Here is a 7232-nt window from a genome sequence, read left to right as displayed (position 1 = left end):
CTTTACTCTTATCTGCTTGGCAAGCCTGTCAATCACATATGACAAGTGCCCACAGACACCCACATTCTCCCGGTGCCCAGCTCATCATTTGTCGGGTCACTTCCTGTTTGTTTCTTTGACTTCCTCAGCTTGCGTCACTGCTTCTCTCTTTTCTTCTTCTTTCTCTCTGCTTCTTCCTGTCGTTCTTGGATAAAAGTCACCTTTTCTGTCAGGAGGCCGTGTGTGTGTCTGTGTGTGTGTCTGCTTGGCTGTGTGTGTGCAATAGCCACACTCCCACGCTTTAACATTGTTATCGGACCAGTGACAGCTCTAGTTTCCACACCCCCCATTTCATCACACACACACACACACACACACACACACACACACACACACACACACACACACACACACCGATGAACTGAAGTGAGAGCTGAGAACAATCCATTGCTGTCTCTTTCTATCAATGCCTCTATCTCTGACTGGGTGGGCATTAAAGTGTTTGTGTGCATAGACGTATAGTATATGTGTGTGTCTGTGTGTGTCTTGTCTTGTACAAAGCTTTTAAATTGCTATCTTAAAGGTGACCTCCCCTGCAGACAGGAGATGTAACACTCAGCTATAAACTACTAACCGGACACCAGAGAATACGTGTGAGTGTATGAGTGTGTGTTTGTGCACGTTTGTGTGACTAAATGCTTTGCCCCAATATCATCGATTGTTACACTTAATAATAATAATAATAATAATAATAATAATAATATTATTATTATTATTATTATTATTATTATTATTATTATTATTAATAATAATAATATTATTATTATTATTATTAATAATAATAATAATAATAATAATAATAATAATATTATTATTATTATTATTAATAATAATAATAATATTAATAATATTAATAATAATAATATTATTATTATTATTATTAATATAATATATTTTATATTATATATATATAATATATATAATATATATAATATAATATATATATAATATAATAATAATAATAATAATATTATTATTATTATTATTATTATTATTATTATTATATTATATATATAATATAATATAATAATAATTATTATTATTAATAATAATATAATATATTTTTATATTATATATATATAATATATATAATATATATAATATAATATATATATAATATAATAATAATAATAATAATAATAATAATAATAATTATTATTATTATTATTATTATTAATAATAATAATAATAATAATAATATATAAGAATTTTGTCATTTTTCAATAGAAATGCAGTCAACTGTCAGTAAATTAATTTAAAAAACATTCCTGTGATTTCCTTTGTTAGTTATGGAGGGTGTGGCCTCCGTCACTCCCTCTTTAAAATACTACAGAAATGAATGTTGAGTGGTGACAGCAGAAGACATCAGTCTGAGTCTTACGTGGGACTTCACTTTGAGTCACTGTGAACGTTTTAAGCAACAAAACAATAAAAAAAATTTAAATATTAATTTTGCGTAGGGCATTGGACAAAATGTAAACTGTACTTTATTATTATATTTGTATCCTCAGTAAACATGACGCAATAATTTTCAGTGAACTGAAATATATATTATTCAGATACTAAACTCTAGAAACTCAAACCAGACAACAAGAAAACAAACCTGGAAGGAGGGTGTACGACACAACAACACATACGGGAGTAACGAGGGAAACAGGAGGCAAACACAGCTGGGACTAATCTGACATAATGAGACGGGCAGGAAGCAAACATGAATACAGGACAAGGAGCTATCAAAATAAGGACCTTAGACCAGGGGTCCCCAATCCCAGTCCATGAGGGCCGGTGCCCCTGCAGGTTTTAGATGTGTCCTTGATCCAACACAGCTGATTTAATGGCTAAATGACCTCCTCAACATGTCTTGAAGTTCTCCAGAGGCCTGCTAATGAACTAATTATGTGATTCAGGTGTGTTGACCCAGGGTGAGATCTAAAACCTGCAGGGACACCGGCCCTCGTGGACTGGGATTGGGGACCCCTGTTTTAGACAAAGACGCAGCCTTGACACTGTGACAAGGAGACATGACTGTCACGGGGAATCCGAGGGAACATGAAACATGGAGAATACAGATGACTAAACATGGAGACAGAACAGAACCTACACGTCATGCCTGATGCACAAAACATGGACGGCAAAGGAACAAAACCTAAGAACTGGGAATCACAAAAGAATTAAAGAATTCAGGAAGCTCAAAACACCAAAGACTAAACCCTGAAAGCTCTAAATCAAAGCCTGTTAAATAGTCCAAACATAAACACTGGGTCACCACACCCACGACAAAAACATCGAAACTGAACGTATAGTCACGTAAATCTGACATTTAATTGACATGAAAATGAGTTCAAGTCAATATGAATCCATGTTTTTCTTTCTCCCAACAAACTCAACTGTTTATTAGATGGAGTTTGGGATTTTTTTCTTTTTATTTCCACATCCAAGACTTCACACAGAGCAGCCTTCATTAGCATAGCAAGCCTTAACAACCTCTGCAAAACACAGAGAATATCCAATCGGCTCCATTTTTTTTTTCCTTGGCTGTTTGTTAGCAGTCTGGTTCACAGGTTTCAAGATATTATTTTCACTTTTTTGTGATAGCAGACGCCAATAGAGCTCAAACTGATTTAATTTTGATGGAAATTGGGTCAAGGTCACACCAAAGGTTTTGACAGAAGCCAAAGATTTCAGCCAATGTGCTTTAATATGTATAGAGATAAAAACAAATACACCGTATGTAATGCTACAAGGTCCTACTGTAGGTTGAAGGTAAATTGTCAGCATGTTGCATTAAAAACACCATAAAATATCAAAGTTTTAGTATAACCTTTGGCCGTTGGGGTGAGTTGCACTCAGTGAGAGATTGTTTCTGTTTTCTTGATGCAGAAACATCATCCAGGTGAGTCAAATCCCAAAAGGTTGATTTGTTCATCTGGACGTAAACGCTACATCCAGATAAACAGAATCAACCTTTTGTTGTAATCTGCAGAATCATCTGTTTGAGAACTGAAACTGCTATTTTTTATTCTGCTTTTCAGTTCTCAGTTCCATTAAAGACATCCAGTTTCTCTGTTACTGATCAACTGCACAGGAAATAACCTCATACTCACTGTGCTGTAATGTAAACAGTGGAATTACGCTTGGATTGCTGCATCCTCCGTTTGATCTTCTGAACTGAACTGAATAGATTACAGTACATTTATTTTACCTATGCACTTTGTGGTTTTGTGTTAATATCACGTACGTTTGTTTTCCAAGACAAATGTTTGTGACATGAAATTATTCTCACAGTTTTGATCAAACATTTGTGAATTGAATATAAATGTCTGTGTGGTGGATTCATATCCCCAACTACACATCCCATGAAAAGAAATGCTACACAGTGACTTTCCTATTTGCATATTTGTGAGTCTCACTCTTTAGATACACACTGATGCAGAAACACTAATTATTTCTTGCTCTAATCCCTGGGAGCTGCAGCAGAAATCCACATGTGCAGGGACCAATTTAACTGAACATTTCTTTAGCCAAGCAGACTAAGATTGTCATCCTGTGACTTTTTAACGCTGGCAAACAGAAAAAGGAGCCTCACTGAAAACTATCAGTAAATTAGTATTAATAGTTCATATTTGCAGGGCTTTTATGCTACTCTAACCTGTAACTGTGCTCTCAAAAATGACTTGCTGGTCTGGTAAAAACAGCCAATGATGTAAAATGTGCGTGCAGCTCTTCTCAGCACATTTCAGCTCTGATGCAGTTTTATTCTAATCACCAATTCATCTTGAAAGTGGAAATGCTTTGAACAGATGGGTGGGCTACTAAAGGCATGGCACTGCCCCAGCCTCGTGCCCTGTGTCCACTGTTGATCCAAACAATATGAGACCATGAGGATTGCTTTGGTCACAGCCTCAGTGTCTGCTAGTTACACAAAGACTCCTGAGTCACAAATCAAGGCTTGTGTTTAGGTTTAGGATTCCCCTCCACACCCCTTCTCGTCTACATGCCCCCCTCTGCTAAATAACGATGGTAAACGTATTCCTCGGTGGGACTCGGTAAGTTCTGTTCCAGCTGTTTCAGAGTCAGAACTATGTTAACTCCATAAAACACGAATGAGCCAGATGCAGAGCGGTGGAACACTCAGAAAACTCAAAGATCAGTTTTTTGGCTGGTTCTTTGTTGAGCTGCAGCTGTGCACTGGCTGCTGTCTGACAGATCAGAAACCCTTACTGTGAAGGGAATCTGTGAAGGAATAAAATACTGCTCGTTGGCTTTGCATGATGGTGCGACTCTGACTGTCACTCACATGTTACAGAGTCAAGTCATTTTCAAATATTGTTAACTCTCAATCTGGAAAATCTGCTGCTGATGTCAGTAAATGACCACTGTTGTCCCCCTGCATGGATATTTTAAAAGAGGGTAAAATAGGGTGACGCGCTGTCACACACAAACTGTTTACAGGTTTGATATGTAGGAATCTACCAGTGGAATATTTATTGAGGTATTTTTTTATTTAAATTAGGACCATTTAGTTGTGTTGAAATTTGAACTTTTAATATTAAATATTAACATTATGGCACAAATGGCACATTAAACCTGTATTTGTCAGCTGGAGTTTGGACCCAAATGCATGTAACCCGGGTTAAAAAGATGCATAAATAGTAAATGATAAGTGAAGTCTGAGAATATAAATATCAAAGAGTTCATTTATTTAAATTTTCTTGTATATTAAAAAAGGTAAAAGTTCATGTAAAATGATTAAAAACATGTTTGCATTGTTTAAAATAAGTTATCTTTCTTTTCTTGTGAATTGCTTGTGAGAAGGGTAATTTCCTACGGGGATATGGTCTGTGAAGGTAACACAGAAGAAAAAAGAGAGCGCGAGGAGAGTAGTGATGGGATTTCCGGCTCTTTTTAGAGAGCCGGCTCTTTCGGTTCGGCTCACTAAAAAGAGCCGGCTCTTTCGGCTCCGAACCGGCTCTTCAGGTTGTTTTGTTGCTTTGATTAATTTATTATTAACAATAATATTAAATTATGCACAAAAGGAATTACTAACGTAAAAAAAGTGGTTTTATTTATATATGTTTATATATAAATATATGCGGTGGCCCCTAGAGACAAAACACGTACAAACTCCAAAACACATTTCTAGCATGAACTGAACTTCCAAAGCAGAGCTACTAGATCACTTAAATTACACAATTGAAAGCATGTTTGTGTATTTATACACAGGCACTCATATATATTCAAATAATTTAAAAACAATGTTCATTTACCTGTTACTACCACACACCAAATCCGGTCGTTGGTACTTGCTGGCTTGTGTAGCCACTAGGTAACAAAAGCTCAACACTGCGCCCTAGCATTCTGGAGCACTTCTGTTGTGTTTTGTACGTGTTTTGAGTTTTTATGTGCTTCTGAGTTTGTACGTGTTTTTACATGTTTTGGAGTTTTTACGTGTTTTGGAGTTTGTACGTGTTTTTACGTGTTTTGGAGTTTGTACGTGCTTCAGGGTTCGTACGTGATTTGAAGTTTGTATGTGCTTTGTCTCTAGGGGCCACCATAAATATACTTTTATTTATTCACTCCACATAAAATGTAATAAATAAATCATATAATACAAAAATCAACTATTCACATTTCAACTTTTAACTATTTAAATTTTCAGCTTTTTCCTTTAACAAATTTAAAGTGAAACAACACAAAACACTGCAAACCACAACACAATTAAACATAAATTAAAATATGAAAACAAAAAGAAGATGCATATTCTCTGTCATATGGACCTGCATGAATAAACTTTCTGAATTCTTTATCATCTGCAACTGAAAATAGTTGTGGATGATTACTATACCTTTCTAATGTGACGTTGTTGTCCCTGGCTCTCTTTCTCTCTCTCTGGCTCTGTTCCTGTGCTACTGAGTGTAACTACCGCCCCTCCCCCCTCTGCCCAGCGTAAAGCACAAGGCTCACGTGCTGAGTGAAGCGGGGAAAAAGTGCGAGAGAGAGGCTGAGAGAAAGAAAGAAAAAAACAAACCACGTGACGGCTCGCGATAAGGAACCGGCTCGCGTCGTTCACGTCAAAGAGTCGGCTCTAAGAGCCATTTCGTTCGCGAACGACCCATCACTAGAGGAGAGAGGGCGGTGGTGCGTGAGTTACACGGAGCATCCGGAGAAGCTAGCTTGTTTTTATGCACTAGTAGTAAGTGTGTTTTGACTTTTCGGATAGATAAGTCACAGTGTCGGTAAGTTAGTGACATGACACGTAAAGTTTCGGTGTGAAGCTGCTGGACTGTGTGTTTTGTTTACTGCGGCCGTGCACGCATTAAGTTAAAGTGAGGCTAACCCAGCCGTTAGCTAATAAGGACTACTGTAGACTGCCGTTTCGCTAAAGTTGTGGAACGTAACAAGCTGCAGAGGATCGTTACCGAACTGGATAAGGACGGACACACCCCGGATAGTCACTCTGAGTGCCCGCGTCACTCAGAGTACCTCTGGCAACGTGGGAAGCTAAAACAGGTAGCTTGTGGAGATCACGGACCTTCCTCATCTTTGTGCTACTGCATTCAGAGCGGAGTGTTTCTGAAGGAGCTGAAGACAACTTGTTGCCTGGATTAATCTGGTGGGAATTGCACGTTTCACAAGGTACTGAGTTTATTTATTTATTTTTTGCTGGTTGAGTGAAGAACTTCCGGTTGGGAGATCTTTTGGATTTATACTGGAGCAATACAGGCCTGCAACGTAGGGTTTATCTCTGCCGGCTTTAGGTTTAGTTTGGGACTATAATTGTTTTATCACTGGTGGTTTACACTGTATATGTGGAGATTCTGTGTACAGTGGGTAAATTGCTGTGTGTGTTGTTTGGGTTTGCCTGAATACTGAAATCTGCCATTTTATTATTTTGTTTTCATTGTTTGGTAAATTAAAGGAGGGTTGCAATGCTCTACTTTACATGGTGTATGATATGATTTACTGCACTGTAGACACTAGTGTTCATTTTCGCGTGTAGTGCTACTGTTAAGGAATAAGCTTCATTGATCCCAGAAACAAAAGAGAAGTTAATTTAAAAATATCGTACGAGAGTACACTAGAAAAAGAACCCAAAGCCCATTTATTTAATGGTATTGAGTAAATGAGGGCTACACGCAGACCATGAAGATAGAACTGGGTTTAACCAAAGTAAGCTGTTTAATTTAGGTTGG

General features: G+C 37.1%; 1 long non-coding RNA gene across 1 annotated transcript in view; it reads left to right on the top strand.

Annotated features, from left to right (window-relative positions):
* The window catches only part of LOC146503267 (uncharacterized), a 131373-nt gene extending 124396 nt beyond the window's left edge, over nt 1–6977 (top strand). Inside the window, exon 2 of the long non-coding RNA XR_014868748.1 lies at nt 6012–6977. This is a non-coding gene — a long non-coding RNA (uncharacterized LOC146503267). The remainder of the gene's footprint in view (nt 1–6011) is intronic.
* Nucleotides 6978–7232: the final 255 nt, after the last annotated feature.

This window comes from Neolamprologus multifasciatus, chromosome 14 (assembly GCF_963576455.1).
Source record: "Neolamprologus multifasciatus chromosome 14, fNeoMul1.2, whole genome shotgun sequence".
NCBI classification, from domain to species: domain Eukaryota; kingdom Metazoa; phylum Chordata; class Actinopteri; order Cichliformes; family Cichlidae; genus Neolamprologus; species Neolamprologus multifasciatus.
The sequence above is the reverse complement of the archived record's forward strand: the minus strand, read 5'-3'. Positions and strand labels throughout refer to the sequence as shown.